Genomic DNA, 14,186 nt, shown 5'->3' on the forward strand with positions numbered 1-14,186 from the left:
TCCCCCCACTGTTAGATTTTTTTTTTTAGTAGCAATGAGTCAGCTGTAATGGAGATGCACTGCACATGTCCAGACATGAGCCTCTCTGAAAATAGCAAATGTTGATGCACTGTGACACAGGTGGAGAACAAACGTTACCAAATACTGCAGCATTACTGGTTTGTCTTTCATATCATTTTCCCATTTTATCTCAGTTGCACCAAATTATCAAACTTTATTGCATTAAAAAAGTAATTTAATCAATACCAGGCTAAAATTAATCAAACACAATTAGCAACTATTTAGGATATCAACTGATTGTATCAGATATTGCTTGTGATCACTGGAAACATATGAAATGAAAATCAAGTGTTAAGTCTTTAATTTGGCAAACATGATCAGCCATTAAATCGTTTTTAGGTTAAGTTTTAGGCTCATAAATAGCGCAGAATACACTTACTGTGGGAATAAAGATACAAATAATTGAATGCTTTAATTGGTTACTTGTGGAGCGATAAAATTGGAGACAGAAAACTGATGAAAAAAGATATAGATAAAGGGGGAAAAGAGAAAAAAAAACATCTGGTCAATGGCTCTGTGGCTTGAATTAAGGGTGTAGAATGACAACACACAGAAACACACACTCACAAACATGCACAGTATGTCCCCGATCCTTCTTTGATTTACTGGCATTTCTCAACTTTACTAATCCTTCTGTGACGTTAAAGTAAGCAACAAATAAGCCTTGCACCAATTATCAGTTGCTGATCAGTCACCGACTGATGTCTTCATTGCTTCGACCTGCAGTCTTTCTTGTTGTGTGTAACAGTTCTAACAAGACTCAGATGTTGGAAGTCAGTCGTTCATGAGGGGAAAAAAAAAAAATGTTTCGTCACACCAGAAAACAATTTGTTTGATGCAGTGAAGCACCGCATTCCCTGCCTTTTTCCCCCCTTGACTACGTAGGGAGGCTAAAGGGGCTTCCCTCTCTGGAAAGAATTGTCATTCATATTTGTTTGCTCTACACTACATGACTTTCTATTCCAACAAAAATATTCCAGGATTATTAAAGATATTGTAAATCACACAGTTCATTACACAGCATGACTTAAAGTTTTAAAGGGAAATGTACCAAAATCAATGTTTCCTACTGTAATATGGTGATTTTAACGTTCAAATCCATGCTTATCTAATGATGACTTCTTTTTTTTTTTAAGTGCGGCCACAATTCTTCAAGTACCCCCCCCCCACCCCCAAAATTGAGGAGAAATGAGTCATTCTCATTGACTTGTGGTTTTGACTTAAATTGTTGCTAAACTTCAAAGTGTAGCATCGTCAAAGTCCTGATGGGGGTAAGAAGCTAAAGAAAATCTTTGCCATAGAGCGACGCAGAGTTTAGTCAATGTGATCAACTTAACGGATTCCTGCTGACACAAACCCACTTTGGCTCAGTTTGTCATGCCTTGGATAGGTCTTAATTGCTCATGCCTAGGAGCCGATAGCCATTAGGGACCAGCAGTTCGGCTCAGTGATTCTAATTGTTTCATTGCAGTTGAGCTGGTGGCTTTGAACGCATTATGGTCTTCAAACCAGCTTTGTAGAAATGGCCCTGGCAGTTAAGTTTAATTACAGACACATTAAAGCACTTACGGACAAAAAGGAGCTCTTACGATAAGCTAGGTTACGGATAGACTGGTTAAGCTGCCGAATGTGTAATTCACAATGGCTACAAAACGTGATGATGTAAATAAACCACAAAGCACTTTGGTCTCTTTAAAACATTGGAAAGGTTGATCATTTTAAACACGTTTTTAAGTGCTTTTAGAGCTCAGCTTTGTTTCCCCTCCCTCTGAGTGCATTTCTTGTTATTCCATTGGAATGTAGTACATGCTTTCAAATGGAAACAAGCAAAGATCAGAATGTTAACAACAGCACTAAGACAAACATGAACAAAACCCCTCACACATCTCCAATGGGGAGCATCAGAAGTAATGCCAGACTCCCGAGAACAGAGATAGAACCATCTGATTGCATAAAAACAAAGATGTTCTGGGATGGCTACATGGAAATGTGGGACTGGTGCTTTGTTCTAAGGGTGTTAGATGAATAACACACTGCAGTATTTCCAATGGACTTGTTTTTTTTTCGAAATTACAGTTATTACTTTTTCCCCAGTTAACATGACATTCTCTCCCGTGAAAGTCTTGACGATCTGGTATGTGTAAAATTAGATTAGAAAATGAATGAAGCAACATCATACGAGCCACACATGAATTTGCATGTATGGTGGGTACTTTATCCTGAAGCAAGATTATTGGATAACACTTTGAAAACAAGTTTTCTTTAAGAGAATTCTTGTAATGGACCGACGGATCAGATGAAACTTCAGTGGCATAAGAGGTCATTACCATTGGAAACAAACACCAGAGCAGGGCTGCTGTTCTTCTTCATTCACAACTGTCGTCTAAAAGCGACAGTGAGATGCAATAGTTTATATCTTCAAGCCCTGCTAAAGGTTATGACTCAATATGAAGTCATAACACATCTAATTATACATTTGAAGGAAAGTGCTGCCATATTTTGGTTTTTAGACACCAAACCTCACATCTGCAGACCAGACATAACCCTCTGACATCTGCCCTACAGATACATCCATACACCAATGGCAGTGATGCCTTAATGAGCCATACAGTCAAACAAACAACACTCAGAGAGTTTCACTTCACAGAGCACATAAGAAGTGTGTGCAGCAGGTGTTGAGTTTATTAATGGCTGTGGATTCGATCGGAAGTATTTGTTGCTTCTTTTGTGTGTTGGCTCAGTAAGACCTGCATAAACTAACATCATTAATGATGGATGTGGTTTAGGATAGGGAGTTACTGTCAGTGGAAGCACAGCGCCAACATGGCAGTCAAACGATATACACACATGAAACTGGCCTTGGGTTGACCTTTATGATGCATGAAGCATTATGTTGAAGCAAAGAATGTCTCTACCTTGGACGCAAGTTAAAATTGTGGTATCTTAAACCTAATCTGCTCTGCTTTTAGTTTCATACTTAATTTGTCAACTACCGGCTCAAATTACAAACTGTGATTCCCAGTATCAGATTGTTCCGCTTGTACAACTGGGTTTACATTTTGAAATGTAAAGCCACATTTTTTTAAATGTTTCCAATGAACCATTGCCAGATTCTTCTAACAGGGCCTCTGCTAACATAAATAGCTTCCATGTTTTTTAATAATGTTAACAACATGAAAGTTATCACTATGTGGCCAAAGCAGGGTACGAAAAACTAAAATGTTAAACATAGTGGTAACTAGAATGCAAGTCCCCTTGCCTCATCTGCCATGGTAACAAATGACATGTCACAACAGAATCAATACCATCAAATTGTTATCTTATTGGCAGCAAACTTGGTGTACAGGGTTGATCTCATGGACTTTGAATGCTCCATGAAGGTATATGACTCTCTCTCCTCATATTATCCATTTGTCTCCTGGAACTGTTTCTGTCTTTGAATTCTAGTTCAACTCTATAAAGGATATTTGGTATGACATGATTTGATTGCCAACATTGCATATTCGCAACATGAACTACAGTTCTTTCAATAATAATAAAATAACAGATTAAGAAATTGTTCACATCACAGGCAGTCATTTTGGTTGTTGATGAAATTTGCCTCATTGTCATTGTTTTAAACCTTTCTCTCATGTAAGATAAACAGCTGTGATTGGCTAATTCATGACAGGTTTTGCTGGAAGTCTATCATAACTGGAGGGATAACAAACACACAGAACTGAGCAAATAAAACATGAGCTCAACGTTTTTTCTGGTTCCAGGCCTAGCTGAATGGGTTAGTTACAGTTGTAGTTACAGTTACATCTCAAGTAATTATTATTTATGGCCCTTAAGAGCAGTTTTAACATTCAGAATGGTGTATACCACTAGTTTGAGAGCATACGTGTATCCGTATATTTCTCTTGATTCTCTGTATTTATTTATTTTGAACTGTTGGCGACACTTTACTTTAAGTCACTCTATTAAGAATTTAAAGCGGTATAAAAAAATGTTGGTGTAAAAAACAAAATACAGTTATAAGCATAAAAAAAAAATCAATTAATCACTAGTAAACTTTAAAATGATATTATGGTCTTTTATAAATTATTACAATTTGTTTTTGAATGCATAAAATGATGGGGTCAATTTGAACCTTTTCCGTGCCAAAAATCAATGAGTGTTTGATTAGAGTGACCTGATGTTAGAGTAACATAAATAAAGCAAATCTAATTTCTACCTTTCTTAATCTTGTTACCAACAAGAAAAGAAAACTTGAGGCCATGGTCAATTTTTTTCTGCTATGCATCAAGCTGACATCCGCTTCCATGTCATCATACTGTCCAGTGGAGGCACAAGGTCTTTGCTGAAATATTGATGCAGGGGGCTGGGAGTGTTGGTTCTGGGTGAATAATGCAACAGGTAGATTAGTTTTGGTTTCAGAGAAAGCGAGCAGATGGATAAATTAATCATAATAGCTTCTTCCCTGCTGAACAATGGAAAGGACAAGAGGAAAAGAAAAATATCAGTAACAGATAACTTTACTATGGCATGGCTTTGTGCTGTTGATATTTTATGAGATATTCAGAGTATGTGTTCTTTTTATTATAAGAAGGTGTAAAGAACAAGCATGATACTCTGCTAGCCTGCACAAGTGTTTAAAATAAACACTTAACTCTGTTATTGTCTCAGGCACAGCAATAAACTGCTACATTACATTTCACATACTTTAACAGAGCACCTTTAACAGGACCATAATGAAGTTTGACATTCAGCATAAACTAGGACATCTGTCACAGTCCAGACCTGAAAGATGTTAAAAAGAGACCAAACAGAAGCACAAGTGTGAAAAGGGTTAGGATTTTGGGGGAACAAGAGAAGGGGGAAAGAGCAGTGATTGTCTTTGAGGATGATTCTTGCTGGTTACTTGTTTATTTCACCAGGTGGGAGTAGGAAAAGCAGAGTAGGCCTGTGACCAATCTGCAGTCATTATACAGTAATATGCAGGAACATGAAGGAACATGACTCCATTTTAACCTTACAAAAGCATTGCTCTATGCGCGCCAATTGTTATTTGCAAGCAAGGTAATTAAAAACTTTCTCTTGGGCTCATCGCCCCAGAAGTGCACATTCACTGCAGGACGTGCTGTGTACGTTTACTTCTTGTACGTTTACTTCTTGTACCTACACTGTAAGCTACCACAGCTAAAAAACAAATATAACACTGTAAACATTACATCTGACAAGCATCAGCAATGATAGCATCCTCAGGAGCATATTGGTAACCTGACATTAGCACTTAGCTTACAGCAATGCTGTGTCTGCCACACATTTCCTACTTGCTTTCAGACTGCTTTTGGCTGACAATTGTATTTTCAACATTGATTAAGTTGAATTTTATTATTTTCTTTCAACTAAGCAAGAGAAGTGAAAAAACTGCTGTTACAATTTGTCATAGTCCTGGTAAATGCAGCTTGTACAGTTGATCGTTTCAATTAGCATAATTTAGAACCAAAGCGTCTTATCTTTGCTATTCAGAACCAGTTACTAGAGAATGTGTGAGGTATTCCTGCTATGATATTTATCTCTTCTGGTTCGGCACTTGGCAATGCTGACATGATGTGATGATTATATTGCATCAGACAGGAAGTGTTTGTGTATGAGAAAGGCCTCTGAAGTTATTTGGCTTAAAAGTTGCCCGACCTTTCAAGCACGAAAAAAACATCCTGTTTAGAACGTCACAGGGTGCAAACACTTGATTGTAAAGATAGTTTTCTGTCAATGCTGTCTTTACCTAAATGAGCCGTAAAATGCACAACTCTCCAGCCTTACACAAACACAGTGACACAGTCATGGACACACACACACACACACACACACACACACACACACACACATTTGCATAAAGGTCAGGCAGGGGGGAGAGGTGAGAGATTAGAAGTATTATGAGCTCTTTTCTTATGTTACCAAGGCTTTGTAACCTTCTGCATATATCTACCCTAACACACACACACACACAAAAGCTACACACTAACCCGACCCCTGCCACCACTCAGGTCCATTACTTTGGCCATAGTTGGAACCAGACACCTGTCCTGTTCCATGCACTGAGGTTGGATTTCAGGTATCAGGTTTGTGCTCCCTCTCTCGCCTTTCCTGCACATGCTCAGTCAGCATGTTACCAGTATACCCGCAGCTTTATCCTCTACATATAAGCACTGCTGGTCGGGATGTTCCATTCCCCCCCCCCCCGCTCTACACATAAGCAGAAGAGAGGCCCACAGGAGTTGAAAGGCAATTATGTCTGGTCTCTGATGAGAGAACAAACTGAGACAGACAAAGCCCTGTGATGTGGTGAAGTCATCCAACCATCCCCAGGTACATAGGTAGACAATAGACAGCAGAGTCAAAAGCCCCGCAAAATGCATTCGGTCTAGACAAGCGAACAAACCAAAGCAAAAAAAAAAAAGAGTCCATAAAGAGAGGTTGAAGACGTTTGTTAGTACTGTAGGTGGGACAGGAGCAGAACAAGCTTTGAGAGTACTTTGAAGCACTTGAAATGCACTTGATTTAACCTGCTAAGCACTTGTCTCAGTAGTGGGTCCTCCTCTTTCAAGATCAGTCAAGAAAGGCCATTTCAAAGTGTTTTTGATGTTGAGAGCAGGTATTTGAAACGTGGTCTTTTTATGTAAGAGACAGAGAAAAATCCATGCGATAAGTGGATTTTTAAGACATTTCAGGGCGGAGCCAAAACTGGATCCACAACCCTTAAGTGGAAAACAAATAAGCAGTTTCAATATATGGTTATTCCTTTATTTTTATTTAATTAATTAATTATTATTATTAAAACATGTTTCGGTTTGAATCGCGTCCAAAACGCTGAATTATATCCAATCCTTAACTCTACTGTGCGCCGTCATTGGCTGGGGGAAACACATCAGCTCCCCGCCCAGAAACGTCCCGTGTCAACCGAAACAAAACAAAACATGAAAATACAGGCAGAGGACAGAGTCTGTGCAGACAGACACAGTCAACACATCTATAAACGCCCATACGTGATGATTGAGCGGCATTACTTTTACTTAAGTCTGTATTTTATTTTTTGGGGAAAACACTACTGACTCTGCCTTTAACATTGAAACAATCCTCCACTTATATGATTATCACCCTTTATGTATCGAATGCTTGATGGCAGAAAAATTGGTTTTGAGCAGAACAGTGTGATGCTGTATTCTCTGAACAACTTTTCAAACCACTCTTTGGACACAAAACTTGTCTCCCCTTTATGTTTCTAATATCAGAATGCTCCCAACTGTTTCATTGCCAATAAATCAATAAATGCTCTTCGTTTGATGGAGATTTGCCACAACATGCTGTAGCTTAATGCATTGCTCTCTTATCACGCCATTGCTTACTTAAATAAATTGTGTTTTGGTTATTTCAGAATCAGAATTGGGTTTTATTGCCAAGTACATTTACACATACAAGGAATTTGACTTGGTGTATTGATGCTAAATGATTAACAAGGAAATAAAGCAGAACGAGCTTTTAGCTTTTACTAGCTTTTAGAAATTTACCGCTGACCAAGGACAGTTTGGAACATTCTAAACATGAGGACCAATGGCAGGACACAGAAGTGGGTTGTGCTGTCGGAGAGGTTTAGTGAGTTGATGTGGAAGTTTTGAAACATTTGGACAGGGTTTTTCAAAATGCTTGGGCTTTCTATAACTCCTTTCTTCATCTGAAGAGTCTGCTCTAATCTTCTCAAAGGTACTTCCAGGGCTGTAAGTGGCTGGTTTTCAAGACTCAGATGATTGGCATAATGATCGTTTGTCTTTGTTGGTTTTTGTTTGTTTGTTTGTTTGTTTGTTTTGTATGCATAAACCAAAGTATGGAATTGCTTCAAGTCTTAAATCTTTCTTGGACCCTTTTAGACATTGTTTACTGCATTTCTTCTACACTGAGCACTTAAAAGTCCCAGTGTGCTAATGTAGCGTACTATGCTGTGAGTAACATCTACAGTCAAGATAAATATTGGTACTGACATGAACTCCTGTGATGCTTTCTCCTCTGTCTAAATTAGTTTTGCAATGGTTGGTTGATGCAATAAGTTGTCATTTGTCTGTAATTGCAAGGTTGCAAGTTTTTACAAGGCCTGCATGAACACCTGTGATCATGTCCTGTAACTTGTTTCAAATCCACACTAAGGTGTACAACAACAAATGCACTTACAGAATCAGAAGATGCCCTCCTAGCAGTGATAGCGTACACCTACACAGACACATTAAAACACACGTGATCCTGTGGTTTTCAAAACCACAACAAACACTTACTCTGGGACTAATCCCTTGTCTGTATGAAGTGTTTTCTCCTGTTTACACTCTGCGGTAATGAGGGGGCCATTAGACATGAGACTTGGTCTCACATAAAAGGAGTCATCATCACACTGCTCTGTTGCTAGTAATGAGAACAGTGAGGCTGGGCTTCCCCTTGTCTAGATGGTGAAGTCTTGACTCATTGCTTCCCACAGCGGTTGTCCCTCGCATGTCCTGACTGAAGGTGAATCCTATTTTAAACTATTTGAGTGGTTTATTCAATCTTAAACTCCTACCTCTTAAAGTATTAACAGTGCAAAAAAAGCCATGCTGGATGATGTCGAACAATTGCATTTTTACTCCTAATGTGATCAATGTTACCTTTCAAGTTCTGAAATAACTTCAAGCCGCAACCTCTGGCCAATACTGAAGTGCAAGAAACTGCAGAACCTCAAGTCTCGACTTGGGACTGGCTCTATTGAAGCCCAAAATGCTCATCTTTATGGCAGAAATACACATGTAAACAACCTTTGGTTTCTCTGTTTGGGATTTCCTTGCTAATTTTTTGAGAAAGGGCGCGGCTGATTTGACTGAAAGGCTGCCGTGTTGTAGCTGTTTGTGGTCACACTTTAGCCAAATCCTGTTACTGGCCTCAAATTGTTGGCTCTGTATGTGTTGTTTTCATCATTTTGAATAATCTAGCTAGAATATGATCTGGATGATTGGTGTAGTTCAGCAACCAAGTTATTCATTCAATTGCCTCAACTCCACCTCTTTGCCTCCTTCTTGATTAGCCAGATGTTATTTGGGGTCAGCATTCCCAACATGGCTAACCTTGCTTAGGGACTATGTCCATGTTTAATTCAGTCTGTGGTTTGCTAGTCCCATCTAAGGCTGTATGCTCTTGAATGAAATGCTTAGCCTGGCATTATTAAATGATAAGAAATGTGAATTTTACCCAAAAAAGAACACCATCTAATCTGGCCCTCCCTTTAGCCCTAATGTACTGGTTTGATTGACTTTGCTGGTTGTGTCAAGGATGGCTTCTGCTACTTTCACAGCAGAGCCATGTACTTATTTAATTCAACATACAGGAGATAGCTGTTCCAGTTTGTGCATCTTACCCAAAACCATGATATTTTCCCTAATTTTAACCAAGTAGTGATAGTTCCTGAATGTAACCAAACTGAGACTGTTTCACCATTCATGTGATTAGGTTAGGTTAGGTTAGGTTAGGTTTGGTTAGGTTAGGTTAGGCAACAACACATCTTGGCTTGGTTTAGAAAAAACACATCGTTTGGATTTTGACTTTTTTTTTCATCAGGAACTTCAGCAGTGATCTCCTGGGTGAAGCCCTGTGTCCTATTTTTTTTTTTCTTTCTTAACCAATAACTGCAAGTATAGTTTGTCACGTTGGCATACTTACATTTGCTTATTTGCACTTCGCGGAAAGCGAAGCTTGGTCCAAGGCGCATCATTAGTTTTGCAGATATTTGGTTGTAAACCAAAGTATCGTCAAATAAAAATTTACCTAATGAGATTACAATTGATCCTAATTGAAAGATCCTGTCTGTACGAACAGCCAATACAGCCCTGTTGTATGTTGTCCCTGTTGGCCACACAACAGTGGACAATTTATTTATTGATTACCTGAAGCCATAGCAATAAAAAAATGATATTCTTTAATGATATATTTTAAGCTTTATGATAACTTTATAATAACTGACTGTGTTTAGAGCTGTGCAATATCTTTGTTAACTTTCAAAGGGTCTTTAAATCTGGTGGCCAGTGAGACTGCCTTGTTGATGTCAACTACGGCCAAGTCACTCACATGAAGGCAACATACATAACTATATTCCTCTGTCTGGAGTTGACAGCCTCTCCCTCTCTCTCTCACACACACACACACACACACACACACACACACACACATGCACTGTGATACTCTTTTGCAGAGTGTGAAAGAAGTGTCTGCTGAGGACAACTCCCTCATATGGAAGCAGAAACACTCAAATATCTTTGATGTTTTGGATGCAGACCCAACTACGTCCACATGTTTCCCCAAGAGATGACTAATCGCTAATAGAACGGAGGAGGATTAACAATCATAGCCACAAATACAGGTCATGAACTTCATACTAAACAAACTAACATGTCACATCACATTTGTTTGTACAGCGGTTTTAATTGTTGGCTTTGTCTGAGATGTCGTTGAATGATGAGGAAACTTGGGAGCTTCCAGAGAGGAAAAATTGCGGTGTTCCGCTCGCTCTGTGTTACATCAGTTTGGTTACTCACAACGAAACTGGTCTCTTTACAAGTGACTGGGGCCACCCTTTTGTAAGCCAGTTCTACCTTACCTAAAACAATTTATTTTCATGTTTAGACAACTCACATACAGTACAAAAATGTTTTCAGGTCTGATGAGCAATATTAAGTATTTTATACCCTTTCGTTTAAGGCTTTCTAAATCGTTGTTTAGCTTAACAAAGACTGAGATCACTCTATTTTGATTTATTCTATTTTTGTTTAAAACGTCACTGCAGACAAACAAAGTAGCAGGTATTCTATAGAAATTGTAAATTCATAAACAGCATTTAATTTTTAAATCCAAGATTGCACTTTAACCTGGTCAGATCGTAGTCTTAAAAGATGGGGAACCTGAAAACTCTTCAAAAGTAAATCCCAAATTTGGAGCTCTTCTTATTTACTACAGAACAAAAACAAGCCCCCTTATAGAGGAGTCCTTCAAATCAATACTGGTAATACGAGGGGTTTCCTGGGGAAAAAAATGTTAGGAAAAGTGAACCAGGCTAAACTTTGGCTGCAACGCAATTCAATATCATCTGTAAAGGCCCTGCAATGGTGAAATACATAAAACATAGGATTACTTTGTAAAATGAATGGTGTTCTACATTTTGTAGTTGGTGCCACTTTGTTAATTTTTCAAAATGTGCGCAATTTAGTTTTACAAACCAATGACCAAATTGACCTCCTGGATTCTACTCCTCTTAACACTCACCAACAATGTGAACAACATGCCCTTACCAACAAAACCCCTGAAGAAATCTATTGGTTAAGGTCTGCAACCTAAACAAGTCTAATTTGAGCCCTTTCTCTGGAATCTAGATTTGTGCATGTTTTAAGGTATTAATCTCCAGGGCAGCTGTTTTGTAACTTTCTACATTGTAACCCGCTTCATTGGTTGATATGTTGGAATCATAAAAACACTTTGAGGCCAGTGATCTGACAGGTTTACCTGCTTTTAGAGTAACTTTGGAAAGAGAAATTTGTCAGATATTGTCAGGGTTCATCTAAAGGTCTTTTCTCTCCTTTTTTCCTTTCCTCTTTATATCCACATATTTTGTCACAGCTTTCCCTTTAGACCTGTTTGTCTGAGGAGAATGCAGCCAAGTACGTGGTATTGTCTAGACCTCATATAAAGCAGCCTTTGATACAGAAAATGGAGAAATCCAATGCCAATGCCTCCTACATCAGCTCAACACATTCTGTTAATTCAGGCAGGATGACAATCAAACACAGATTGGACACAGTCAGCAGTGTATCTTTGATGTTATCTGTCCCGCATCTGGTCCAAGTAAAGCGTATCATGGGTAGACTAACAAGCCAGCATTAGCTTAGCATGTTTGTTAGCCATGTGGACTGACAGGCTGAGACAGCTGAGCATGCTACAAAATTAAACTGTGTCACCAGAAACACATTAACCACCTGCTGCTGTTGAGGACGGGTCTTTTTTCTTCATCAACAAACCAGCTGAAGATTTCTCCTGCTCTTCTTAACTGTTGGTTCTACAATTTTCCAGCAGCTCAGCTGGCTCACCAGGAACCCTTGTAATCTGATTGCAAAGAGATGAAAGATTGTCACACCTAGAAGTCCTCTGGTGAAGGCAGATGTTCTGCAAAATGTGCAAGCAAGCTGTGGATTAGTGACGTTGAGTTTACCACTTACAGAGGCAGCAAGGAAAGGGCATGGAAACTGAAACGATGTGTATTTATGATAATTGATCATTAATTGCTACTTGTGTTTTTTGTAAACATTTGACATTGAACCAAACTTTTAGCCCAGCTGCAGGAAGAAAAGTGTGTTGGAAGATCAGGATGAGAGCTAGCATTTAAACATGGGCCTCCTACACCCCAACTCTGCTTTGCACTTTATCTGTTACCATAGTTACCACAGTTGTATGAACCTCTTTATGTTAATAAAGGTCCATCTAGAAAACCTTCAAGCAAGCAAATTCAGTTGAACTTAAAGTTTTTGTTTTTGAAAAAAAAAAGTTGAATTCCTTTTTTTCCTAATCATGCAGTATATGTCTGCAAATGTTCCTGAGTTCTGTTTGGTTGTGATTCATAGTTTCCAATGAGTTCTCTTGCATCACACTTGAAGAAGGGCCTTAACAGTGGGCCGTATCAATTTATAGTTTTTTTATTTTTAGAGAACGGGTATTTGGCATATATGCAGACAGAACAATAAATCCCCTTTCTCCTTTCATCTACAGAAACCACTGAAAATACACTCCTGGGCATTCAGCTCTTGAATACTGCAAGACATCTGAAGATTCAGATTCAGTGTTGAAGACATGCATTAATATTTACTTACAGTAAACAAATATGTTTAGCTGATTGTATTAACTGATAGTCCTTAGATTTAGATTATAACAAACCTTGACAGATTTACATTCCCTGCCGAGAGGCAACAAACTAATCTGAGAAAAAACATTATTGGAACCCTCAACCGCTTCCTGCTGAGCCTAAAACAAACATGCATGATTCGGTGCCTACTTAGGCTTCCACTGTTGGGGATTACAGTACTTTGAAACCTCATTATGTTGTGTCTGCTTGAGGATTTATTCCTGAACCTGACATTGATGGGTCCACTGGACAGAGTCATGACATCTACCCTCTCAACAGGAGGGACCCGCACCATGGTCCACTGAGACTTGTCCTGAAGGAAGTTCTCAAATTAAGACTGATTTTCCTTAGAAATAGTTCTACTGATTAACGTAATAAGCACAACGCACTTTGTTCTAAATGGTAGAACATTCTGATTATATCAAACATTAAACACCTGTACAAAATTCAGTCACTGATGCTTGACAGTTTGTTATGAGGCATTCATGTATTGATTTTAAGGCAGAGAAGAAGAGGCACTAGACCTTTCTGCAATGCACAAATATTAAACAAAAGTTTCCATCTTTGATTTGCATTAATACACAATACATGACTCATAGTTTTTCTTTTTATATCTATTTATATCTGCACCTTATTTTTATTTTTTATATGTAAATACATGCTGCTGTTTTTATCCTGCACTACAACGGGCCAAATGCAACGAAATTTCGTTCTTATCTGCACTGTAAAGTACAAGTTTGAATGACAATAAAGAAAGTCTAAGTCTAAAGTCTAAGTCATGACGTCACACAGTCTGGGACTTCCTGTTATCGAGCACTATTAGACTGTCCTGAAAAAAAAATCAATCATTTAGCTAAATTCCCCTAAAATACATGTGTTTATGTTCAAGTGACAAATGATTTAATGGCCCTGGAATGAAAATAAACGTCTTTCAGAAGCTGGGGAGAAAATGGTGAGAGATTATTACAGAGAAACAAAGTCCATTGAGGAAGGTGATCTGGTGTATTTGTGAGTCAACCTAACAATGGACTACGTAAAGAAGAGTTCATGAAAAAGACAGTTAACACGTATATCAGTCAAGATTTGATTGTTACCAAGACCAAAATCGTTCCTTGGCCTAAACCATGTTATTATTGTAACCAAGATGACGAAAGTCCCCCAACCTTAACAAAGTTTTGATTTGAAC

Source organism: Labrus bergylta, chromosome 17, assembly GCF_963930695.1.
Source record: "Labrus bergylta chromosome 17, fLabBer1.1, whole genome shotgun sequence".
NCBI lineage: Eukaryota > Metazoa > Chordata > Actinopteri > Labriformes > Labridae > Labrus > Labrus bergylta.